At 43.2% G+C, this 27,446-nt stretch overlaps 1 protein-coding gene and 1 long non-coding RNA gene across 4 annotated transcripts in view; one reads left to right on the forward strand and one right to left on the reverse strand.

Annotated features, from left to right (window-relative positions):
- NTRK2 (neurotrophic receptor tyrosine kinase 2) overlaps positions 1-27,446 on the reverse strand; it is a 324,764-nt gene that overhangs the window by 100,612 nt on the left and 196,706 nt on the right. The window lies entirely within an intron of this gene.
- Positions 10,921-25,365, forward strand: LOC132025155 (uncharacterized). The gene is made up of 3 exons (XR_009406436.1): positions 10,921-11,079; positions 13,312-13,406; positions 24,400-25,365. It is a non-coding gene; the product is annotated as an uncharacterized LOC132025155 (long non-coding RNA).

Below are 27,446 nucleotides of genomic sequence, written 5' to 3' on the forward strand. Positions count from 1 at the left end.
GAGAGACAGATGTTCATTGAGGGTCAAAGGCACTTGAATCACGCCTGATGGTGTTCAAAAAATTGTTTGTCTCACCTGACATCATCAGACTACCCAGACTTCTCAGAAGTAAAACAGTTATACACATGCAAACACCTTCAGGCTCATCTCCAGACCTTCCCAATGCGGTGAACTATGGATTCATGTCATGCATCGAATTCCTGCATCGAAGTGTCAGAAGGTGTGGTCCAGTGTCACCCTTCACTGGACCCACATCACCTCCGAGGAGATGTAGGAGAGGATAAGGAACAGAAGCAAAAGAGGCGAGCCGCCTGTGCAAAAGGCAAGAAGGAGACAGAGAAGGGGCCGGTCACGGACAAGTCTAGCACTGGTGATTGGAGAACCTGGGTCCCAATAACTCGATCATCTGGTCCAAACAGTCTCACGGTTTTGATCTAGCCTTTCCGCACCTAGGATCCGAAGCCACACTCAGAAGCAAAACAGGTTCAGGGCTGAAATCGCTTGCCTTTTTCTGGCCTGGCAGGTATGCTTGTAGACATGATCAGATTTGAACATAGCCACAGCCTCTGCTGTCATCAGTGAATTATAATAACGGCGTCCTTCCCCTTTAAGTTTCGATGGCTGTGTCATGCTTTCCGTTCCCTCTTCATTTCAGTGTGTGGGCATTACACACACACGCACACCCATGCTGTACCAACAGCTGCTTGCCAGTCAATGAAGTCACATTACTCTGTCATGGGGATGTGTGAAATAAGCCGCCTCACAGGAGGTGGGCAGAGGCAAGCAGGATGCAATCAGTGTAAACGGGATTCTTCTCTCTCCTGCGCCTGTTTTGTTGGCTCATTGAGCAGAGGAGTGAACAAGCTTCATTGGGTGCAGAACTGTATTTAGGAAAAACCTTTTCTTTTTATTGCCGCTACATGTGATAATAACTTCATGAGGCTGTCACCCTTAGAGTCACGCTGCCTGGAGATGCACGATGGTTGGACAAAGCAGACACCCTGCTCTCACAGAAAAATCCAACAGAATTGACCTTCTTTCCCCGTGGAAATGTCAATAGCAATTACACAACCAGCACTCCCTGGGCAAATATGCCAGAGCCGCTCTGAGGGCAGCAAGGCTGCGGACAGGCTCAGTCGCCATGAAGGTACCCATGCCACCTCGAAACATCTCTCTGGGAGCTGAGTTTTCCAATGTGCCCGACCAAACAGCTGTCACTGTAGCCAAGAGCTGCCCATCCCCGGGGGTCTCCATTGCTGCCCACAAGTACGGGCTAGCACTCCAGCACAACGATCTCCGCCCCAGAGTCCAGCTGCCCAGAAAGGGATGGCCTGATCCAAGTACCCTAAGTTTAATTGTATTATTTCACAGAAATTCAGTCCTCGGTAAAAAAGAACTTTCGAGAGACAGATGTTCATTGAGGGTCAAAGGCACTTGAATCACGCCTGATGGTGTTCAAAAAATTGTTTGTCTCACCTGACATCATCAGACTACCCATAAGGATTTCTCTTCCGCCAAGGTCAAACCTTTATTCTAAACCAGTCAAAACAAAAAACATTGTTTAAATAAGAAATATACAGGGAGGGGTAAGCTACAGGACACAGGGATTGGATGAGACTCGGAAGACTAATTAACAGGACCAGGAGAAGGGAGTGTGACAGACTCTCACACACAAGTGAGCTGGCAGCCCGGACTAATTAGCAACAATTAATTTTATGGTAGGAGCAAGAACACATGTATTATGTTCTCTAAAATCTTAATAGCTGTCACCATAAATCACTCCCATCTCTCCCTTGAAATTCAACTTGCAAGCAGGCTGCTTTGAAATTGTTAGGAATTAACAATATAGAGTTGCTATGTGTTGGATCCTAATACGAAAAGTCAATTGGTTTTTTTCTCTGCCTCTTGGCCCTTGAGCTATTGTAACCGAGGTTGGCATCAACAACTCAGCTCTGAACCATCAACAGCTCAGCTCTGAACTGATTCTGATTGAAAGAGGTGAGAAGTGAGCAGCCCCAGGCCTGCTTTGGAGGGTTCTGGGATCCATCGTGCTGCTCTAGAATGAACATCCTGTGCAGCCAGAATGGGCTCCTTGCCTGAGATGGAAAACAGATTTTTTTCATCTATGCCTTCTCCTATTGTTTGGAAGTGCCTACATAAAGCACTGTGCTGAGAGAATTGCGGCTTAGAAAGAGTGCCATGATCAATTAGTAATGTCTGTTGGGCACAGGGATGAAAAATACTTCTGAGTTTGTTGTTTTTTGAAGTTTTTAATTTCTTTTTCCTTTTCAGAATTTATTTAAATTATGATAAGATACTCGTAAAATGTATCATTTTTAAAGTGTACAGTTCAATAGCATGAAGTATATTCGTAATTTTGCACAACTATCACCCCAAATGGAAAACCTGTACCTATGAGGCAGTCACTCCTCATTTCCCCCCTGCCCTCAGCCCATGGCAACCACTCATCTTTTTTCTGTCCTGACGTGTTTGCCTCATCTAGATAATTCAGATAAATGGAATTATACAATGTGTCCTTTTGTGTCTGGCATCCTTTCTCTGGACATAGTGCATTCAGGGTTCACCATGTTGTATCAGGAGTCAGCACTGTTATTTTTGGTCCCCTTGACTAGCCCTGTTTGTCGACAAGTGTCTCCTTCAGAGACAACATCTTGGATCTCTACTGAGCTAAGAACCCACCATGAAACCTAGCCAAATCTTCCTAGGCTCCTTCTTCTAATGGGTGCCCTTTATTTATGGTCCATCCTTAAGATTCCTCAACTTGATATAAAGCACCTATATAAAAAACTACATTATACTTAATGTAAATCTACCATTGTGCTCAGTGGTAAAAAGACTGAATGCATTCTCTTCAAGATCAAGAATAAGGTAAGGCTCCCACCATTCTTACTCAACACCTTAGTGGAAGTGTTAGCCAGTACAATAAGGCAAGTAAAAGAAATAACAAGTAAAAGAAAATAACAAGATGGGAAAGGAAAAAATAAACTATCTCTATTTGATGAGGCCATGACAGTCTATATAGAAATTTTTTTAAAAAATCTACAAAATTAAAAAAATTCTCTTAGAATAAATGAGTTCAGCAAGGTTGTAAGAATGCAAGTAACATGAAATAAATTGTATTTCTAATCCTAGCAATGAACTGTGGACACCAAAATTTTAAATGCAATACCATTTTAAATTACTCTTTCAAAACGAAATACGTGGGTATAAATCTAATGTAATATGTGCCCAGCTTATATACTGAAACAATCTTGATGAAAGAAGTCAAGGAAGATATAAATAAATAGAGAAACATACCATGTTCATGGATTGGAAAACTCAACAGAGTAAAGATTTCCATTCTCCCCAAATTAACACAATTCCTATCAAAATCCCAGTGAAATTTTTTGTAGATATTGCAATATTGTTCTAAAATATATATGGAAATGCAATATATGGGATAACTAAAAACAGTTTGAAAAGGAAGTAGACTGTGAAGAATCAGTATATCTGAATTCAAAACTTACAATCATAATGGCTATGTATTACTGGTGGAAGGATAGACATGTAAATTAATGGATTAGAATAGCATACCCAGATATAGACCCACACAGCTATGTCCAGCAGATCTTTAGCAAACATGAAAATGCAATTCAGCAGAAGGGAAGACAACTGTACTGGGTTGAATTGTGGCATCAAAAAGATGTCTTGCACCCTCAGAGTGTGAACCTATTTAGAATAAGAGCCTTTGTAGATATAATTAAGGTTAAGATTTCCAGATAAGGAACACAAGCATTTTCAGCAGCCACTAGAAGCTGGAAGAGGCAAGGAAAGATGTTCTGCTAAGATCCATTAGAGGAAGCACAGCCTTGTCAACATAATTTCAGGCTTCTGAATTCCAGGAACATGAGAAAATATATTTCTGTTGTTTTAAACCACTATGTTTGTGATAATTTCTAGGAAACTAGTAACCTTTCAGCAAATGGAGCTTGAGCAATCAGACGTCCATGGGCAAACAAAACAAAGCAAAACAAAAACAAAAACAAAAAACAAAAAAACTCTGAGCCATGACCTAAGTTTCTCACCTCATACAAATGCCAATTAAAAAGTGAATTATGGACTTAAATGTAAAACATAAAACCTTAGGACTTAGGGGGAAAAAAAAACACTAGAAAGAAGATGATCTTCAGGATTTAGGGCAAGGCAATGATTTCCTAGATTTGACACCAAAATCATGATCCACAAAGGGAAGAATAAATAAACTGGATTTCATCAAAATAAAAAATTTTTGCTACAGATCCTATTGTAAGAGGATGAAAAGGCCTAAAAATTTGTAAACAACATATCTGATAAGGAACTAGTGTCTAGAATACATAAAGAATGCTCAAAACTCAACTTCAAAAAAAACTCACAATTCAATTTGAAGATGGACAAAACGTATGAAGAGACATTTCATGGAGGTGGATACAGATGTCATGGTAACTAAATACATGGAAAGGTATTCAAAATAATTAGTCATTAAAGGACAGACAGTGAAACCCCAATGAGATGTGTGGAGGAATTGAATCACTCATCGTTGCTGAAAGGGATGTAAAATGGTACAGCCATTCTGGAAAATATTTTGGCAGTTTCCTTTAAAAAACTAAATATGTAACTACCATTTCATTTAGCAATCGCACTCCTGGGCATTTATTCTAGAGGAATGGAAATTTATGTTCACACAATGTACATAAATGTTCATAGCAGCTTTCTCCATAATACTCTAAAACCAGAAACAGCCTTGATACCCTCTGACAAGAGACTGGTGAGCAAACTCTGGTACATCTGTACCCTGGGGCACCACTCGGAAACAAATAGAAACAAACTATTGATACATACAACAACCTGAATGAGTTTCTGGAGAATTATGCTGGGTGAAAAAGAAAAATCCAGAAGGTTCTATCTTGTATGACTCTCTATATATAACATTCTTGAACTGACAAATTTACAGAAATAGAGAACAGATTAGTGGTTGCCAAGGGGCTAGGGCTAAAAGAGAGGAGTCTGGGAGGAAACTGGGTGTAGCTACAAAAGGGCAGCATGAGGGATCCATGTGATGGAAATGCTCTATATCTTGACTGTATTAATGTCAATATCCTAGTTGTGATACTGTATTTTAATTTTACAAGCTGTTACCATTGGGGAAAACTGTGTAAAGGGTACATGAGATTGCTCTATATTATTTCTTTTTTTTATAAGATTTTATTTATTTATTTGACAGACAGAGATCACAAGTAGGCAGAGAGGTAGGCAGAGAGAGGGAGGGAAGCAGGTTCCCTGCTGAGCAGAGAGCCGGATGCAGGGCTTGATCCCAGGACCTTAAGACCATGACCTGAGCCGAAGGCAGAGGCCCAACCCACTGAGCCACCTAGGTACCCCGCTCTCTATTATTTCTTACATGTGAACCTACACTGATCTCAAAGCAAAAAGTTTAATTAAAAAACACATCAGAGATGTGCCTTGTGCCGTCAGATACTTTTTAATATGGACAAAGCATGTTCCTTGCTTGTGAAGAACAGTTTGCCACTGAAAGCTACCATTCATTGTTAATTATGGCTTTGGTCCCACCTGCATCATCAGTGAGCTGCCTGAAGGCCTGACTCATGTATTATTTATCCATCAACCCCCCACAGTGCCTAGCAAGCACCCTGCTATGTAATAAGTGCTCAATAAATGTTCGTTGACTTAATATTTTTATCAGTAATTCACTGAGTATGCAAGTAGGTGTATTGTGCACTGTTAAAACATCACTTGCTGCAAATGAGAAAAACATTGAAGAAATGTGTCAGGAAGTAAATTAGTGCTATCCTTAAAAAAGCAATTAGATCTCTTTTATTTATTTATTTATTTATTTATTTATTTTTTGATGAGTGTTCTGTTTTTTCTTTCTTTAGTTGTATCTGGTTCCAAAAGTAATTGATACTCACTGTAGATAAGTTTTCAAGTCTAGAAAGGTAGAAAGGCCTTTCACTGCACCTGTTCTAAGACTAGACGAGTCCCTTCTGATCTGACATGGGATGCTTCCAAAATGCTTGACCTCAGTTTTCTTGTTCATGGAGTCATCTATTCATCAGATGTATGTAAGGACCTGCCAAAGGCAGTCAAACAAACACAGAGGTAAACGGGGCTCCCTCCACTTTACAAATGAAACAGATTTCTTTGTTTGAAGGGTCCGGCCAGAGGGAGGCTGTATCTCTTGTCTGGTATCCAGTATCAGAATAACTTCAGCTTCCTGAATTTTGACCTCTTAAAGGAACAGTGCTCCCTGGTTAATGATAAACACAGCTGAGTATTTCTTTAGCAGTAAAGGTTTACAGAGAATATCTCCAGGGGCCGTCTCTTGGTCTGGCACCACAACCAACAGAGAAGGCAAGAAATAGCTAAATGGCCTTCATATAAGACACTGGGGTTTCAGAAACTATAAACTTGGGCAAGATTTTGAATGTATTCTAAAATAGGGCAAAGCAAAATACAACATAGGATGAGACGATGGGGTCCATAACCACTTTGTATTTACATCAATTTACGTTCTTGGGAAAAGTAGGAAGAGCAAAGCAGGCACTATTCTGTAAAAGAACAACAAAAAAAGGAATATCTCCAAAGACACCCAGGCAAAATCCATTACTTTATCCACAGAAATGGATTATTTTCATTCCCTGCTACTTGTTGATGGTGTAAATTTTATCCACCAGCCTGAGCAGAAGTAGACAAAGCTCTTGGATTTTTGCCAGACAGATACAAAAATATGTGCGCCAATTTTTGTTCCATGTGTTAAAAAAGACAAGTTTGACTAACTCAGAGAGTGTGTTTCTGTTTCTTTACTGTTCCTGTTGATAATAATGGGGACCAGAGAAACCCAGACTTTTACCAAAATCTAAGTGGGATTCAAAATTCAACGTGTTTCTCAGCTCAATTTCTAAAAATGTTCTGTTGCTATAGAAATGACTGTACGATTTATCCAGTGAAACCCCTTCTTCACAGGTGAGGACCTTCTAACTGGGTTTAACACCCTTTCTTTTCCCCTTTCATATATACCGATTTAGTTGAAACCTTCGTGGGAAAGAGTCCTGCCCACCAGAACCAGAGTTGTAGGTGTCAAGTTTACATTGGGCATCATTTATTACTAATGGTAGGTGATGCTAAATACATTTCTTTGTGGTTTGAAGGAGATACACGTATTTCAGTTCAGGGAGTATTGATTTCATACTTAGTTCAGAACTTCCAGAAACACCCTATTCTCCACCATACTTTATAGAAATGATCCAAAATTTCCCAAAAGCATACTGAACATTTTTGAACCTCCTAATTTGTCAAGATTTTCTTTTCTTTCTTTTTCCTTTCCTTTTTTTTTTTTTTTTTGTTAAAGAAAACGGCCATCTAAAAATTACTTTTGCAAAAGGAAAAAGCAAAGAATAATCCCAGGTTGGGCCATGGGGGTTGTGTACTGATAAGCACAACTTACAAAGGAATAACAGAAACACTGAAAGCAAAGCAGTCTGTCTACAGGCAGGGCAGACAGCTGCCCACGTGTGATCTCAAGGGCACTGGAAGACACTTCTGACTGAAAACTTCTCTCACTTATTACCTTCTCTCTTCGTGGAACTGGTTGTTAGGTAACTAGACAGAGCTCATTACCACCCACTAACCTGAGGGCTCTGAGAGAGGGACAGAGCCTGAATCTGTTTGATGGAAAATATACGATGTCTGGCAAACGTCACTGAAGTGGGGGTTGGGCAAAGGTGGGAAGAGGAAGCCAACTACAAGCGCCAAATCAAATCTCAGCCACTCTCTCTTTTGTCCCTGCCACACTCAATGCCTGAGGACCCCTCCACCAGACCACAGAGCTTTGTCCCCTCTTCTCCTGGAGGTCTGTCTGCTGATGGTGGTCTGCTGAGCCCGCCCTCCATTACTGATTGTCTCCACCTCACAATTCCATCATCTGTCTTCCTCTCAGCCGCCATCTTCCTCGCCCTCTCCTGTCTTGTTATTACCGTGATGCTGCTTCTTTCACTTCCTCATCTTTTTCCTCTTCTTGCTCCTCATGAAATCTCGATATTCCCAAGCCAGGAGTTCTGGTGTTAGCATCCTCGTTTTCTTCCTCTTAACACCTTCTCTCCAACTCCGACTACACACTTCCTTCAGGCCTCAAAGCTTTCCTCCATACCTATCTTTCTCCATCAACATTTCTAGCCCCATGGCTCTTCTGAGTTTGTTCTCCATTTCCAGCTTCTTTCAAGCCATTTTCTGTGGGGTGTCATTTCTGTCTCTCATCTCCACACTATCTTCCACAGTGTCCTTAAATCTCATCTCTCACTCTTCCATCACACACCCAGATGGAAACAAAAACAGTTTTGATTTTTCCCTTCTCCTCATAATCAATGGCCAAATCTCACCTACGCTGCCTCTATCATCTCCCCCATGGCTGTCTTCCTTCACTCCCTCCACTGCCATCAGCTTGCCAAGACCCTTCCACCTCTCTTCTGTATTCACTTGTAGGTGCCCATGCAGACTCCCACTATGGGGGACTCCTGATAAACCATCCTAAGGCACCCCACAAACAGCATCATTCCCTGATTTTGATTGCAAGCCAAATGAAGAAGTATGTTTTATATTGCAACCTGGTTACACAACCTAGGTTACAACCGGCGCTCCCCTAAAATTTCGTGCAGCGTGTTCAGTCTCGATAGGGTAATGCACTTTTCTAAAACACAACTTAATTCAACTTTATTTTGATTTCTCAAAAACGGACTTTAATGATCCACGAATGAGCTGACACATGCAGTTTAAAAGGCACTAGCTTACAAGACATTTTCCTCTTGTGCCACCTTATATCCTACCTTCTGTCATTCAGGAGAAACAGAGAATTACATCATTCTTTAATTATGTCCACTACATCTTTTTTTTGAAACTGTGATAGAATACACGTGAAATTTAACATCTTCACTCCTTAGAAGTACACAGTTCAATGGCACGAAGTACATTCACACTGTTACACAATCATCACACCATCCATCTCCAGAACTCTTTTCATCTTGAACAACTGAAACTTTATACCCATTAAGCAGCTCCCCCTGCTTCTCTTCCTCTAGGCCCTGGAAACCCTCATTCTACCTCTTGTCTCTATGAATTTGACCTCCTAAAGTGGAATCGTAGAGTATTTTGTCCTTTTGTACCTGGCTTACATCCCTTAGCAAAATGTCCTCAATGATAATATATGTTGTAACATATGTCACAACCTCCTTCCTGTTTAAGGCTAAGAGTACATTGTATGTTTGTGTCACATTTTGTTTATACATTTATCCATTGATTAATGTTGCCCACACTTTTAAAGCTCTGATCCTGAGGTGCCTGGGTGGCTCAGTGGGCTAAGCCTCTGCCTTTGGCTCAGGCCATGATCTCAGGGTCCCACATCGGGCTCTCGGCTTGGTAGGGGACCTGCTTCCCTCTCACTCTCTGCCTGCCTCTCTGCCTGCTTGTGATGTCTCTGTCAAATAAATAAATTAAATCTTTAAAAAATTAAAAAAAAAAAGCCCCGATCCTGTGCCCACATCATTTCCTTGTACGTTCCTAGTTTCACACGCTCTCTCTGTCACACACACACACACACACACACACACTCTAAAACCCTCCCTTGGTAGATGGGGGATGTCACCTGGTGTTTCACTGAAGGAAACGCCTCTTCCCTGAACACCTTTGCTACCTTCTTCCTTCCCCTCTGACGTACTCTCTTTCTCCCTTTCCCATTGTCTTGTAGCTTCCAGAATAAAGACAGCTCTACACCAGCAAATCCCTGCTGGCGCACGTGTATGTGCCTTTTCTCCATGTGTGCCTTCCACTCTCACCTACTGCTCATCATCTCACCATCTTCCTATCTTTTCTTCTACTTACTAAAGTAAAAAACAAATAGTTAATGCGCCTCAAGATTGACGAACAATGTAAGCATTGGAAAATACTGGTACAAAGAAGAAAAGCCAGAGATTTCTGGACGAAAATGCAGATGTTTTGGTTGCATTCATTCACTGCAAACTAGAGATTTGGCTTTGAGTAAAATAGACTTATGTGCTAACCTCATATGATAACCACCATCTATAAAATTGTTCCTATAAGAGTAATGCTTCTAACTGCTTCTAAATGCTTCTTGTAGTCAAGAAGCATATGTAATGTGAGGGAAATAGCATCTCTCCCTTCATACACTATACCTCACTTGAAACAATATCATTAAAGTTTTCTCTCTGATATCAGAGGAGAAACAGAATTTGAATAGAAACATTCACAAAACACTCAGATGTCTTCTTAGCAATTAACTTCTGCTCTCTTAACTACGTTTTCTTAAACGACAGTTGTTATAAGAAGACAAGAATATTACGGTGGTGGATGATGAAACCATCCACAGTGAAGGTAGGAAGAGGAGGTCAAAGCAAAGCGTGTGAGAAACCATAAATTAGAGGCCACGCTTGAAGAATGAATGGTTGCCTTGCAGAGAACTTAGCTTATTAAAATTCAAAGGTATTTATAAAGATTAAAAATTAAGGTTGGCTGGAGTTATACAGCGAGGCAAGTTCTTTGCAAATTCCATTAATAATTAAACCTTTTAGAGCATTCTATGTGATTCCTGGAGGAATGCATTAAAGACACCGCGTGTCCTCTGCCCAAGGTTAGGCAAGAAGCCAATTCAATGATGAGGATTAGAATTCATGAATTCTCAAATCGGAACACCATGCGCCCGGCATACAGGGTAGAAAAAAAATCCATCTCTAATAACTTCTGATTAAGAAAGAGAGGCTAGAGAAGAAGGTGTTTGGAGGTAAGGGCATTTCCATACTTTAGTGGGTCTTGGCACCTATCAGATTTTTTTCTCACGTCTTCTCTTTGGCATTGCAGTTGCTGTTCATTTAGGTTCCCTAATTTGGAACAGCCCGAAGCAGCTGTTAGGTAATAGTTGAAGCAGCTGCTGAGTGATACTCCAGTGGGGGAGCTCTCCGGGTTCGCGGGATGAAGCAGCGCCTTGACCCAGTACAAAGACCACTGCCCCCGGGCCAGGTAAATGTCTTTAATATACCCGGAAGGAAGAGAGGGAGGGAGGGAAGGAAGGAAAGAAGGAAGGAAGGGAAAGAGAAAAGAAAGAAAAATGGCATTCAAGAGAAAGAAAGGGACACTTTAGAGCCTGCTAAGGATACACTGCTTCTTCTACCTGGTCTCTTTTCACACCAAAGAAAAAAATGATTTGGGGCTCCTGGGTGGCTCAGTGAGTTCAGTGTCTGACTCTCGATTTCAGCTCAGGTCATGAACTCAGGGTTGTGAGATCAAACCCGACAATGCCCTGTGCTGGGTGGGTAGTTTGCTTGCAATTCTCTCCCTCTGCCTCCCTCTCTGGCTCCCCTCTTCATGCATGTGCATGTGTGCTCTCTCTATATTACATACATACATACATAAACACATAAATACATAAAATCTTTTACAAACTTATTCATTGAAATCAAAGACTGTGCCCAAATTAAGACCCAGCTAGAAATTATCTTAGTTCTGCAATGATCATTAAATGGGAATGGACAGGAGGAAATTGTGAGGATACGATTAGCTACAGAGCATCTTCGAATGAGCAGCTCTGAAGCACTACCCTGCTCCATCCCATGGCTGCCACCCTCAGAGGCACCTGTAGCCACAGCCATCACTCTGCAGTCGCGGCTGCCTCCCAGGGAAGTTCTACCCAGGACTTCTGGTCAATTTGTGGGCCGGAGCCATGTCACACCTCTGCAAGAAAGTCAGGAAGGCCAACAGATCTTTCTGCGATGATAGAAATATTCCATCCTTGCTGTCCTCTTCCATAACTATTTGAGATAAGGAACTGAAATCCTAATTTTATTTCCTTTTAATTCAAAGAGCCATCTGTATAGATTTTCAGCTGGGCAGCCACATAGACTCAAACTTCCCTTATCTCTTGCTTACATGTGACCATCACGAGGTGGAATGGGGTGTGGAGATGGATGAAGAATCATGGAGATCATTTGTTTGTACACGTGGGAAACTGAACTAGTCACTTGACTGTTGTCGTGGCGCTAGACCTCACCGAAGCTACAGCAGGCTTTACTGTACCCACCTTACAGATGAAATAACTAAGGCTCCATTTGAGTAACTTGGCTGACATCATAAAGTTAACATCAGCAGGGTCGAATTTTGAACCCAGGGCTCTCTGACAGCAGAGCCCATGCTGTCTCCACCATTACAGAGACACAGCGGAGAGGAGTCAGGGCTCCTAGATCAAGCACCTGTAAGTTGGGGGGGACGGTTGGCAGATGTTTTTTAAGTCCAGTGGCCTTCTGTCATCTCTTTCTAGCCACTACTAGCCCTGTGGATTCATTTGCCTACTTTCCTCCTCCTTATGATAATCTGAAATTTAAAAAAAATTTTTTTTGGTAAAAAACAGTGTATTCTGACTGTTACAAATATTCAGATTTCTCTTACAAGTGCCCAAAATAGAAAACAAAACAGCATCCCAAATCCCACTCCCAGACCTAAAGCTTTTCACTTCACTTCTCTTTCTCTTGGCCTGCTGCGAAGTAGGAGACAGAGTCACAGATTTCCCCTAAATCCCAAGTCCCTAAAGCATGCTTATGGATCCTTCGAACCATTCAAAGAAGAACACACAAGAATTGTTTAAAGTTCCTCATGGGAAAAAGACAAAGACCCTTGAAGTCAAAACCACCCAGAGTATTAATGGTAGTCTTCAGATTCAACTACCAGGAAGCAATGTTACTAAAGTAGTGTGCACCTATTCTTGGAAAGGAAAGGTGAGTTTCTGGGCATTTGGAACAGTGGGGGTTATGGTGTAGATGTGGGCTGAGCTGGGGCTTTAGAGAAGAAGCTGGTGGAATGAAGGGGACCCAAGACCCAGAAGTGAGCCACCTTCTCCAGCTCCCTCCCCCCACCCTGACTCCGCATTAGACACATCCGGCATATTCAGAAAAAGCAGGGTTATAAATAAAGACACAGACAAAAATAAATATGCTCTTCGTAATAATTTGGGGCTTGTTATATAATCAGTAATTATGGTGCATTTATGCTTATTTTATAGGGCTTGGAGCAGTGTTTAAGTTTTTAAAATTTTAACAGTGCTTACGGTAATTTATATTTATCTCTTCATTTTGGGAGCTCTATCTGTGAGCTACAGGCTGGGGGAAAAAAAAAACCCTTAAATATGCAACATAATTGTGCATTGTCCTTTAGAAAATACCATTCCATTTGCAACATCACGCCTAGTAATTTTACTTCTAGGTTGAACTGTGAAGCAAGTGTCTATGGGGGGCCGTCCGTCAGCACCACCAGCTACCTATGGCCTATGACCTACTCAGTCGTCTATTTTTTTTTAGGTAAGATTTTGTTTATTTATTTGACAAAAAGAGATCACAAGTAGGCAGAGAGGCAGGTGGAGAGAGAGGAGGAAGCAGGCTCCCCACTGAGCAGAGAACCCAATACAGGGCTTGATCTCAGGACCCTGAGATCATGACTTGAGCCGAAGGCAGAGGCTCAACTCACTGAGCCACCCAGGCGCCCCTCGGTCATCTTTAGACCCATGTTCTGCTTCCTGACGCATGCAGGAGAAAACCTTCTTGTACTCAAATTGAGAGATGTTTTCAGGTGTTGAACACTTTTCATTGAAGACTCAGGCAAAGGCGTTCCAAACAAATCCCTAAAATGGGTCCTTTGCATTTTTATTTTATCCAGACTGTCCCCTGTCCTGTCAGATGAGCCAAAGAGGCTCTTTGATGTCACTGAGGACACGGATACACCGAGTGCACAAAAAATACCCCTTCCTCAATAACTTTTAAGCCTCTGTGTACTTCTTCAGGTCTGAGTGTGTACATAGTAAGAACAAGGCCCGTTTGTCCAAACAGAAATACTACTTCCCCCAAGTGCCTCGTATCCGACCATAGGCAGACGCACTTTCACGGGTCATAGTGTCGCCTGGGACACCGCAGATAGCTGGGGCTATGGAGGCAGACTTCAGGGAAAGGGACGGCACCCCACATGCCCTCTCTGAGACCGAAGCCCGCATCCCCAAGCCCAGACACCAGACATTCTAGGGGCTTCAACGAATCTCAACAGCTGGGGTCACTTCCCACGGGGGCGGCAGAGGTGGCTCTGTCTAACCAAGCTGGTGTTCAAAGCCACCTGTGGCTATTAGAGAAAGAACGAGCAGTGGCAGAAAGGACCTTTCGACTTTGTCTTGTCTGATCGGCTCTATTGCGTCTCGGTCTCCTTGCACAACCGAGGGAGCACTGAGCCCAGGACAGTGGGTCCGTCCGCCCCAGGGCTAGGCTGTGGTTCCTCCAGCTATAGGGACGCAAATATCCCTGGGTCTTTCCAGCACAGGAATTTTCAGCCAACACTTCTGCTATCCGCGGACCCCCATGTGGCAGGAGCGAGGTAGTATTCACCACCCTGCCCAACGTGAGTGGCCAACATGTGAGCCATCAAACAGAAGGGCCCCAAAGAAGTGGTTGGTGAGGGCACGGAGGGAGCAAACACTTGCTCCTGGGTCCTTCTGGGTCTTATGGTCCCAGTCCCACATGGGTTCAGGTATTGTCCTCAGCCTCACACTGTCTGTGACCAGGGACAGGACTCGAGGGGCCAGCACCCACGGGACTCCGGTGCCAGAGCAGGCAAGTGACCATGGTGACAGGTGTCACAGGCCTTGGAGCAGAAGTCACAACCACAGCATAAATGATGTCACAGCAATGCCTACAGCACAGGGTGCTGGGGGAAGCAAGGCCTGGAGGTGAAGAACCTGGGCTTAGAAGGGGACCTCTTTTACTGCTGAGCTGTCTAGCCATAAGAAGTCACAACACCCACCCCTCAACCCCAGGCCTTGGCTGCCTCCTGTGTCAAAGGGGCACAATGACATTAACAATAACCTCATTGCTTTCTTGGAGCCGTGACAGTGACTCCAGGAACAGACCGATGAACCATTCTATGAAAGGAAGGTGCCCCTCTACTCTGTGATGCCCACTCCTCCTGCTTCTAATTCCCAGCTACTGTCATGGAATTCCCAAGTGCTGCCTTGACTCTCCCCTGACCCATTTACTCTCACCTGTCCTAGTGGCCATCCTCACCATCCTCCTTATCAGGAGCCACTCCGGGTTGTGAGATCGAGCCCCGAGTCTGGCTCCACACTGGGAGTGGAGCCTGCTTAAGGTTCTCTCTCTCCCTATCCCTCCACCCTTCTTCCACGCTTTGCCTCTCTATAAATAAATAAATAAAGTATGATAGGAGATACTTTACGTATAAGTATAGTCAAAAGGAACAGGGGAAAAAGGCATTTTGTTGAAATGTCTATTTCTTTAACATAAGCAGAACCTTTTTTTTTTTTTTTAAGATTGCATTTATTTATTTAGAGAGACAGTGAATGAGTAGGGGAAGGGAAGAGGGAGAAGAAGAGAGAGAATCTCAAGCAGATCCCAAAAGCTCAGAGCCTGACGGGCTTGATCTCATGACCCTGAGATCATGATCTGAGCGGAGATCAAGAGGCAGACGCTCAAGTGACAGAGCCACCCAGGCTCCTCACAAGCAGAGTCTTTAAATGCACGTATCCTCTGGCAGTTTCCTTTCAGAGATGTGTAAAAAGGCTGCAGAGACCCGAATACCACAGGACAGAACAACGCTTTAGGGACACACCATAGAGAACTAACATGAAATCTCTTCTTTCCTTCCCATTTTGAGGGATTTCACATGACATGAGAAGAGGGTTAGTCTGAGGGACAAAAATCTGTGCTTTCAACTTCCTATCACGCATGCTCCGTCCATCCGACATGTGACTGCACCTCGTTTAAGACAGGCAGTGTCTGGGCACTGGGGTATGACAGTGGGTAAAGGAAACCATTATCCCTCCCCCCGTGGAGCTTGTGCATTCTTACACGGGGCTTGGCACCAAAGAGAGCCCAACAAATAGTTGCTGAACAAACGCTCCCATGCACTTTCACCTGAATGACCAGTCAGCCACTAAATCGAAACTAGCTATATGATTTCTTCCAGAAGTTCAGCGGTGCGCGTAACCCAAGCTGAGTTGTTCAGAAAAAAAATTAAAAACAAATCAACCATCTTTGATTTGGTTCCCAGAGAACCTGTCTTAACAGAACAATAACAACCAAGAGAGAAAGAGAGACAGAGACAGAGAGAGAGAGAGACAGAGAGAGACAGAGACAGAGAGAGGCTTACTCCAATGGTGCAGCCTAAGAATCCTAGGAAAACGCTCTGTAGAAATTGACATGGTCTTCCGCAAGAGAACAGAGCAGTGCCCTACCACATCCTTTAAGAATCTCATCCAATGAGCTAAAGATCAAAAGGCACGGTTTGTCTGTTGCTGTTGAGCGGTCAATCCCCACACGCCCTCCACCCAGCAAGCAAACCCTTTGTACTACGGTTTCTCCTCCCACGGGGGTGAGTGGGAGAAGGGAGCAAAACCCAGCAAAGGCAAAGCCTTAAGAGCTTTATTTTCCCTTCCCTGCAACACTATTGATTTGCTCACACTCCCCAAAGATCTGAGACATTTTATAATCATGACCGTAATTGAATGCCATCAGGGGTTCGAAGGGGCTTCCTTCTTTAACATTTAAAGAGATGATAAGCATCAGTTTAAAAGCCCTTAAACCTTACCAAGAAGCCAAGGCAACCCCACATACAGACACTGCCTTTCTGAAAAACCTCTGCTTTCTTCTTTTTTTTTTTTTTATTTTTTAAGATTTTTATTTATTTATTTGAGAGAGTCAGAGAGCATGATGGAGGGAGAGGCAGAGGGAGCCAGACAAGCAGACTTCCTGCTGAGCACAGAGCCCAATGTGGGACTTGATCCCAGGACCTGGAGATTATGACCCAAGCCAAAGTCAGATGCTTAATCAACTGAACCACACAGGCACTCCCCAAAACTTCTGCTTTCTTCATTGTTGCTCTGGGTGCCTGGCCATGGGCTTCAGAGACACCTGGGGAAAATTCCGCTTCCCCTCCTAGGATTCCACTATCTGGCTGCCAGGACAGGATGAAACGCAGAAGGGGAGAGCTGCTTGGGGAGAATCACTTCCAGGGAAAAGCAATTTAAAAAGCCTTTCATCAAAGATTGCTGCTGTGAACAAGACAGGGAATGGGTCAAAACTGCCAGGAACTTCCAAACCTATTCACCTCTAAAATTGTATCCAGGCAGCATCCCCAGGTTTAGGGAAAGTAGAAATCTCGGCATCAAAATAATTGCTTAAAAGTTGGGACTGGAAAGTTACAAAATAGGTCTTTAAGACTTAAAAGACATTAAAAAAAAAAAAAAAGAATGCAAAGTCCAATGAGCCTTCTGTCTTTATTGTTTGTCTTATTGTCAATATCCTGTTGTCTTCCACCCCTTACTTGCTTCTCTTCATCCTGAGTTTAGTAAACTGTGAAGGTACTGTTCCTACTTGCCCTGTTCGCTGAGGATTATATTTTTTCCCATTATTGCTTGGATAAGCTTGGATAATCATAGATCTATATATTTTCCTGCAATCATATTTCAGCCAAGCCAAATTGCAAACACCTTATCTTCTCTGATGCCTGGCCAATTTCCCTCTCTCTATTAGTCTTTGCTTTAACTAATTATAGGAAAGGACTTACAGATTGTGTCCCCCATCCCGGATAGTTGTTCGAAGCCATCATCGACAATATTAAAGAAGATAAGTAGAATCTCTTGGTTTGAGATGCGTACGGCAATTTATTCATTTGATGCCTGTCATCTCTCGTGCTTCTATATATTTGTAAATGAGACTTCCTAGCAAGATTTTTGTAGACAAACTATTTTGCTTGGATGATAATTTCACACGACCACCATATTTCCAGACTGTAAAACTTAAAGCTGCTTGCTCCGGGCCAGCCTTAAGCCAGGCACTGAAGTTCAGATAGGACTTGAAGTGGAGATGGGGTGGTAGTGGGGGCAATCCATTCTGTTACTCGCCGAGCAGAATCTGACTGGTCCGTGTAATGAGATAGAACCGAAAGTTGAGTTGGCTAGAACTGCACTAAGCCCCCCAAATTGCTCAACTTTGCCTTGGCTCAGCAGCCAGTGACCCATTAACGTACAGAGCTAAATAAAATCATCTGTTAGTGAAGATAAGCGTGATTGCTGCTGGTCTGGTTATACAAACTGTGTCCCATTAAATTAAGCATGTGAGATGCAAAACAAAGAGAACCAGCTCACAGTTGGAATGTTTTCAAGGCACTGGGGCAGCAGCTCTCTTAGATTAATGTGGGTGTGCAATGCAGACTATTAAAACCCCTCCAAGCGTGGGGTCTGAGCCGTGCATGCAATTTCTGGGCACCTGTTAGATTTTTCATTTACCCAAATAACACCAAGCGGCTCAGCCTTGGGAACATACTCGCCGCGGTCTGGTCTCCTGGATTTAACAGCCTGATGAGATCTCTCCTTGCAACACTTAGCGGGAGCGGCCTCCTGGAGTGCATTTCATCTGTGTTGCCCTCTCTTTGTTACCGAATGTACCGTGTCTGTCTCGGAAAGTAGGGTGACCTGTTCCTTGTTGTCAAAATCGCTCTGCGGGTTTGGAAAAGCCTCCGAGTTAATGTCAGCGCTGGCACGCTGCTTCTCTCTCGATGCTGGAGGAAGAGCGGGCAGCATCTGTCTACTTGGCCAAGCAGCCTCACCCTGCTCCAGAGATACACACCATTCTCCCCGCGGATCACACTGCGTGCTCCGAGGCAAACGGTTTCCTCCTTTGTGTCATGGAACAACCAGAATAAAATCAGTAACAGGGACGCCTGGGTGGCTCAGTTGGTTAAGCAGCTGCCTTCGGCTCAGGTCATGATCCCAGCGTCCTGGGATCGAGTCCCGCGTCTGGCTCCTTGCTCAGCAGGGAGCCTGCTTCTCCCTCTGCCTCTGCCTGTCATTCTGTCTGCCTGTGCTCGCTCTCTCTCCCTCTCTCTCTCTGACAAATAAATAAAATCTTTTAAATAAATAAATAAAAGTAAAATCAGTAACAGAGAGCCTGGCTGGTGGACGAAAGGCCAACATGATAATAAACACAGCCGCGGCTGGGATCCACGGGGTCTGGAGGGGCACGCTGTGCTTTTTGTCCCCTGATGGCGCCAGCCTGCTCATCTGCAGCCACCTTGTCAATGAGAGGCTGCTGCAGGCTCTGACATCGGGGACTGGTATCAGGACACAGGACCCTCTGCGCCCAAACTGAGAGTCATCCCACGGGATGACTCCTGGAGCCACTGTTCTTGCTTCTGTGAGGCAGCAAAAGGGGCAACACGCCTCCGAGGCCAGAGTTTTAAAAAGGACGGGATAAAGAAGCCTAGTTCTCATACGATACATGCTAGACGCTTCCATTCACATCAAACTCCAGAGCAGGCTAAATGAGTCTGTGGGTTGAAAAGAATTAGAGCGGTGACTATGTCTGATGGAGTGTGGCTGGAGGGGATTAACGGCGAGGACATAGGAGGAAACTCTGTGGGGTGATAGAATGTTCTGGATCGTGATGGGGCTTCAGGTTACATGGGAGCACGCATGTGTCGAAGGTCACGGAACAGGACATTGAAGACGAGTCTGTTTCATTGCCCATAACTTTTGTCTCAAACACAGAAAGAGAAAGAGAGGGAGGGAAGGAAAAACAGGAGGAAGGAAGAGAAGACGGAAGGGAAGATTCCATAAGTAAATATTGAACTCTAGCTTGTGCTCCTTGAAGTCTTCAGGATGGAAAGTCCTGTTTTCTACTGCGAAATGCTTCTGAAAACCGATGGGCTGTTAGGATAGAGAGCGATTCACTGCAGATTCCAGATATCTCTATGGTGTTCACTGGGCAATTCCTTTAGCTTTTCCGTGCGTTCGAGACTTTCGTTATTACAATATAGGGAGGGGGTGAGGAAATCCAATTCCAGTTTTCAGAAGTCAGGGTTCCGGGTTGGTAGTGGTAGTCTGGCGGATGTACCAGATGGAGTGTGTCACCCAGACAGTTGAGGATATGGGAGGCAGGGCGAATGCTAGCCACAGCAGGGAACACAGCGATTCCCGCACTCTGCGTGGATTCTATGCACTTGGGGGACCGCCCTCCACCCCCGCTGCTTCTCTCTGGGCTCTATTGGACTGTGATATACAGCTCTGGGTGGGCAGCAGAGCTCAGATAACTTAAGCAAGAAATATGTCTTTTGGATAATTTGCAGACTTTGACCTGAAATAAGGGCAGATACATTTAGATACATGATTTGTTTCCTGGCTGCCATGCTATTTCAAAGTATCCTTGTTATTGCTTAGGGTGAAAAACTCCCCTGCCATCAGAGAAATGAACCAGGCTGGGTTACTAAAACCATACCCTAGAGCTCCCCTAGTCTATATTCATCTTACTATCATATTGGACCAAGTTCACCTCTTAAAAAAATACTTCCAATGTTACACATGCAGGCGAAGAATCCTTTGTTGTTGTTTTTTTTTCAAGCAGAACATATTGGCTGAGCCAAACAAGTTAAGTTCCATCCCTGGACATATGATCAAAACAGGGTCCTTTTTATATTTTTGTAGCCTCTAAGTTATAACTCTCAATTCTAGGGGTTAAATGGTGAAAGCATGGACATGAACAGCATTAAAAATCATTGCTATTGGCTTTGGGATTCAGCCATAGATGTGTACTAAGCAAGAAAAATAAAGGAACCTATCATCTGGGCCATCTCCCACTTTCCTCCCTTATCAGCCCTATTGGGACCCAAGACTCAGCTAAGAAAAGAAAAAAAAAAAAAAAAACTGTGAAACTTATTTTCCCAAACATTATGACCATGGTAGTGTGCCAAGGTTAAGCAATAAAACCAGGGAATGATTATTGCCATAACTTCCATAAGAATTTATTTCACTTGACTATTTGGACAGATATATTTTTAAACTAAAATATAACAGATATATTCTGGAACAGTGCACACAATTCCCATGTTGTAGTAGACTGATATTTCGGTGACATCCAGTATGCCACACCTCCCTGTTTTCATGCTCTTGTGTAAGTTCCTTCCTTCGAATCCAGGCAGGTCTATGACCTGCTTTAACCAACGGAATGCAGGGAAAGTGGGACAAGGCTGGTTCTAGACTCTAAGCCCCCAGAAGACTTAGCAAATTTCACTCTTGTGCTTTTTATAATAAATTTGACTACCTCGCGTCTTCCATGATATGAGGAAACAAAAGTGTCCATGTGGAGAAGTACATATGGAGGGAACTAAGGCCCTTCCCAGCAAAATTCCTAGCCAGCAATCACCAACCACCTGCCTGGGCAAGAGACCACTTTGTACCTTCCTAATATCCAAGCGGACGTTGTATGAAGTAGAAAACCACCATCAACCCATAGAATTGTGAGAAATAATAAACTGTTCTTGTTTTAACTGCCAAGATGGAGGTAGTCTATTACACAGAACGAGATAACCAAATGACAATAAAATTTGTGACTTCAAAGAAATATTTAAATTGAAGAAAACATTTTAGAGCAACACGCTGAGACTTCTAACCAGTCAGGATACTTCAGTGAAGATGATCAAGAAGCATGTCCTGGGAATATAACTCACAAGAAGAGAATCCCCCAGATTCAGGTGTATTTCCTAGCTGTTACATGATCAAGAAGAGCTTTGTGTCCTAAACCTTTGTTAGACAATTAGAAATAAGCATTTTTAAATCACACCTGTTCCTACCAAGGTGATTGCTTATGAGATCATTTCAAGACACATTATGGATGGAGAAAGCTCATTTGTATCTGGCACTCTCTTCCAGATCCCTGAAGAATTTTTCTCCCAAATTCCTGCTCTGATCACTAAGAGCCTCCCACCATATGGCCAGCTGTGAACTAGTCCCAGGAGGATGATAATGGTCATGGTCATTAGCACTGAGCAGTCACACCCATGGACCTGTATGTCCCAATGCCAGAGCCGGAGTGACTGGGAACCTAATGTGACCTGAGCTGAGGACAAGAAGGAAAGGGGGGAAACAGGAGAACAGGAACGACATTTATTGACCACAATGAGCCCGGCATTGTGGTAGATGCATCAGATGCATTCCAGATCACCGAGGATGCTCAAGCCCCAGCGCAGTGGGCCTTACTGCCCTTGTTTCATGCATACTGCCATGAAGTCGGCCAAGTACTTAGCACAGCAGCTGGCTCTTAAGAAGGGCCCCCCACCCCCCACTGAAGAGCAGCCATTAGAATTTTTATGCTGTTGTTACTGTCACTCCACAGAGTGAAAACTGAGGCTGATCGAGGTTCTGTGATGTGTCAAGGTCATCCAGGAGCAAGAGTGTGGCAGCAGGATGAAGACCCCAGGTCCCCTGATGCCACTGTCTCCCCCCAGGCAGGTAACAATGATGGCGTTGTAAGAACAACACAGGTGTCACTTCCTCCTGGTGACGGCTAAAGATGTTATTCCCATAGAATATGCCATCAATGATATTTTCAAGTTGTAGCTAGTCTAACATACAAAAACATTTTGGGGTCCTGTTCAATGCTTCGAGGGTAGGTATTTTAGAATTACAGAAAGGAAAAAGAATCTGTTTTCTAAGAACCATTTTAAAAAGTCACAGCCGTCACTAATAACAAATGGAGAAATTCTATCCATGAGGCATTTAGTCAACAGATAAAGGTTGAGATTTTCAGGGATTTAAACCAAAGCAGATTTTGTAACCTGTGATTTGTCATAATTATGGACCCACCGGTCCGCCATTATGGGTTGAAGTGGGTCTAGGGTCAGGTCAACTTCACAGTGTGTGGAACGTTGTAAAGTTGGGATCCGATCCCTTTAGGATCTCCATGGGGTTGGTGACACTCAATGGAGGCAGAACCTGAGTTTTCATCCAGTCTCCTCCACTTTCTGCTAGGACTGTGAGTTTTACTTAAATTCTCCTTGACTCACATTCCTCATCCATAAGTAATTGCCTAAACATGAACTTCAGCTGAGATGCTGGGCTAGAAACACTGCAGACATGGTACATCTCTAAACAAGTTTCCTCTCCTTTCTCTTCCCACACTGGTTAAGTTCTGTCAATGTTCATCTCTAGCATCTGAACCCAAGAATAACATTTTCTTCTGCTTTCTTTGTCCTGGCTGAATTTTGTTTGCATTATTAACTACTTGGAAAGTAATCGGGCTGGGTTTGTTTTGTTTGCTGGTCTACTCTGTGGTTTGTCAAGAAGCCAAGTACCTTAAAAAAAAAAAAAAATGGGTTTTGTCACTTCTTCTAAGAGTACTTGAATCTTAAGCAAATAGAACACAAAACAAGATTCAGTGTCCATCTGTCCCCCATCTATACCAAGGAAATAATGTGTAACCTCAAATAACACTAACAAATTATCTTTTCCTTGAGGAAAAAAATATGTGGACCCAGCCCTTCCGGTTTCCCAACTTAGATTTTTCTAGTGGTGTCCAAGGCAGAAATCTGGAATCTATATAACAAAGCCAATCTTAGATGGATGTTGCCATTTTATTGTTGATGGTCACCCAATACCCCTAGACGCAATAACTGGTGAAAGCCAGAAAGAGAAACATTGTGTTGGATCACATTCTGGATGCAAGTTTGAGTGTTATTACGGTCTTCTGTGTGAGGAACACTTAGACAGTTTATGGCCAAGCTCCAGGGGTTACCATTTTTGTTTTTGGATATCAAATTATTTTCTTCTTGAACCTCACATCATCAGGCCCCAAGACCTCTACTAGTTGTCATAAATAATGCCAGTGTATTATTTTTCAGTTACTTTCACAGCAGGAAAATATCCCCTCCAGGGGGCGCTTAATTTCCTGCTAGTCACTTGGACAGGAGTGTCTCCAGGCCCTTCACACAAGCAGGCCAGATTCACACAACCAGGAGAAGATGCAGGGCAATGGGAAATAACCTTAAGCCAATCCTTAAAAAATTCACTGGGTCTTGAACGCTCACCTAGGGAAAGTGCTCGGTTCAATGGGATGAGAAGAAAATGAACGGGACCCTCCCACTTGGTTTCAGAAGACCAGTTTGGGTCTTTACAAGAACCCACTCCATTTCTTGAACTACATCAGTTCTAAAATAGAATACATGAAGAAGTGCCACAAGTCACTGGTCTCTCTCTCCCTCTTCTCTCTCTCTCTCTCTCTCTCTTTTATTTTTTGGTTGAACCACATACCTTCCGCCCAAGCAAAACGTATTCTTGGGAACAGAGCCCAAGCCCACGCGGATCTTTATCTTTTGTTCCAACCCCACACTTGTTTTACCCTCAGCTAGTTTAGGCAGAAACTGATCGCTAATGCTTTTCATTAAGCCAGTCAAGAAAAAATTGCTTACCAGGTTTTACTCCTTCATCAGCCTGACTAATTACACCCATTCACTGTTCCTTTCATACAGAGACTTCAAATTCCAACTCTCGAAGACGCACACCACCCAAGAGACATCTGCTTCCTGGCTCACTCTGTCTCCGTTTTATATTACCCAGTGAAAACTATTCTGTGGCCCAGAAAATACCAACTAAGCAAAATCTAGAAGTAAGAAGTGGTTTCAAGCTGATAAAGGGTCAGGTCAAGGAAAAGGGGTTGAGATAAAGATAATGGGAGTAGTGGGCAGACAGACAAGAAAGAATCTTCTCATTCAACGTGTTCAGGGAAAGGCATTTGGCATCCAGAGTCCAACGACAAGTCCCATATACTGCTACACAGTGGGACAAATGGAATGTGCATGTGTTCCAAAGGCAAAACTGGTCTGAAACAGTTCGAGGCACCGAGCTGGAGTGGAAGCTTGGAGTCTGAGTGATAACAACCATGGCTGGACTTGACCAACAAGCCTAGGCGATGCTTGGTAGCAATCGCACACTTTCAAACCAGCAAATGCTGGGCTTTAAGTAGGTTAGGGGACCAAAAGCTCCTTAAGTTTGAGAAGAACTTTCCATGGATCCACAGTTCAAACTGAAATTTTTCCTTTGAAGCAAAATATGGGAATGGCCATACATGCCAACCTCACAAAATATTAAAATCCTAAATTTCTCGCTATGGGAATTCCTTTGCATGGATTTCTTTGCCTTAGTCAAGACCTTTCCTAGCAGTCATCTCCATCTCCAGAAACACACAGTGTGGACTTACAGAGCTAAAATCCCAATCCCATCTATAATGTGTTCTGAGTTCTTTGAAGATCTCGTCTTTCTGGCTAATTAAACCGTTGGTTCAGGGGCACCTGGGTGGCTCAGCTGGTTAAGCACCTGCCTTCCCCTCAGGTCATGATCCTGGGGTCCTGGGATCGAGTTCCCTGCTCAGCAGAAAGCCTGCTTCTCCCTCTTCCCCTGCAGCATCCCTGGCTTGTGCTCTCTCTCCCAAATAAATAAATAAAATCTTAAAAATAAAATAAATTGTTGGTGGAAACTTCATCATTGAAAAAAAAAAAAAAAGCATAACATCTTTGAGATTGCTTCCAGAAAACCATGCTAAATGCTTGGTTTAAACGAGCCTCCTAAGATATAGGTCCTCTTAACACCTTTTCTTCTGAAGTTGCCCAAACTAACTTCAGCTTCCGGCTTTCATATGTGCTTCTCATAATGCTTTTCAGGATTCTGAAAAGCAAAAAAGAAAAAGGAAAAAAAAGAGATAACTTCTATTCTACTATAAGTTCATTTCATGTACTCAGTTTACTACTGCACAAAGAGTACATGGTCCATTGGACATCTAAATTGTGTTTTTAACATAAAGCTCTAGGGTCTCGGAAATAGTGAGTGTGCAATTGCCATCCTTCAAAAAACTGTTTAATAGCTGGAGATTGTGTTTCGGAGTCTCGACCCTGCTATTCAGACCTGATTCCCTTTCAATGATTTGTCACGCAAGCCTCATTTTCAAGGGATCATCGGAAAATAGGCTTCTGGTCTCTTAGGTTTCCAATTCGTGAAGCCAAGCCATCTATAAAACGCTAACTATTTTTTGATCAATGAGGCTGTATTAGATCACAGATTTTGAAGGTGAAGAGCCTGCAGGGGCCTCAGTCATCCTCTCTACCCCAGAGTCACAAAGTTCTAGTTCATCCCGGAGACACATCTCAGGCCGGTCAAAGGCACAGCTCCTTTTACCTGACCTCGGCTAAGCTGGAATCAAGAAGGTTGGTTTTTCCCATCCATTACTTCGACCACATGTGGAACATAATTTACACATTGTATGTTTAGCTTAGTGGCTTAATCTTTTTCTTTTTAATTAATTAATTATTTTTTAAAGAAAGATTTTATTTATTTATTTGACAGAGATCTTGGAAGGTAGGCAGGTAGGCAGAGAGGCAGGCAGAGAGAAGGGGAAGCAGGCTCCCAGCTGAGCAGAGAGCCTGACACGGGGCTCAATCCCAGGACCCTGAGATCATGACCTGGGCCGAAGGCAGAGGCTTAACCCAGTCAGCCACCCAGGTGCCCCTAATTAATTTATTTTAGAGTGAAAGCACGCACACAGGCATGCATGCAAGTGGGGGGAGAGGCAGAGGGAAAAAAAGAATCCTGAAGCAGATGCCCCCCCTGAACACAGAGCCCAACGATGATGATGAAGAGGCAGGGCTCGATCCCAGCACCCCCAGATCAGGAGCTGAGCTGAAACCAAGAGCCAGCTGCTTAACCGACTGGGCCATGCGGGCGCCCATGGCTTTATCTTTTATGCTTAGCATTTGGAGAAGACACGTCAGTTCTGAAAAATACAAATAATATTGCAGTTGCAAAATATCCTATTTGCAATGAAATACATTAAATAAAGGAAATATTTTAAATAACCCTTACTGGCACTATACACAGTATAATTAGTGTTAAGCGTCTGTGATAAATTGTGCCTAACAAATTGCTCAAGCATCATAAGCATTATGAGAAGACCGCAGTTTCATTAAACACTGAAAATTGTATTTTTCCCAGAGGTTGTACTGCAAGATAATGAACTCCCTATGAGTGGTGGCAGGGATGCAAATTCAATTTTGCACAAGACTCACAAATACCGTAATACATTACGCCAATGGAGACATAGCCTCCGTCTAGACAAAATGAAAAACCTTCCTCATGTTCAGTAAATGTGTATAATTAAGAAAATATGAAGAACAGCTAATCATCAATATTGTATCCACGTCTGTATCTGCAATCTTAATGTTAAGAAAGAAAGACAGACAGACAGACAGACTAGCTGAGAGTTGAACCTTGTTCTTCCAGGCTTCAAATTTTAGTTTTCAAAGGGACTATTGATATTAGAGAAATTAGAAAGCACCCTAGGGGTGCCTGGGTGGCTCAGTCCTTAAGTAGCTGCCTTTGGCTCAGGTCATGATTCCAGGGTGCTGGGATCAAACCCCAGGTAGAGCTTCCTGCTCAGCAGAAAGCCTGCTTCTCCCTCCCCACTCCCCCTGCTTCTGTTCCCTCTAGCTGTGTCTCTCTCTGTCAAACAAATATTTAAAATCTTAAA

Source organism: Mustela nigripes, chromosome 9 (genome assembly GCF_022355385.1).
Source record: "Mustela nigripes isolate SB6536 chromosome 9, MUSNIG.SB6536, whole genome shotgun sequence".
NCBI lineage: Eukaryota > Metazoa > Chordata > Mammalia > Carnivora > Mustelidae > Mustela > Mustela nigripes.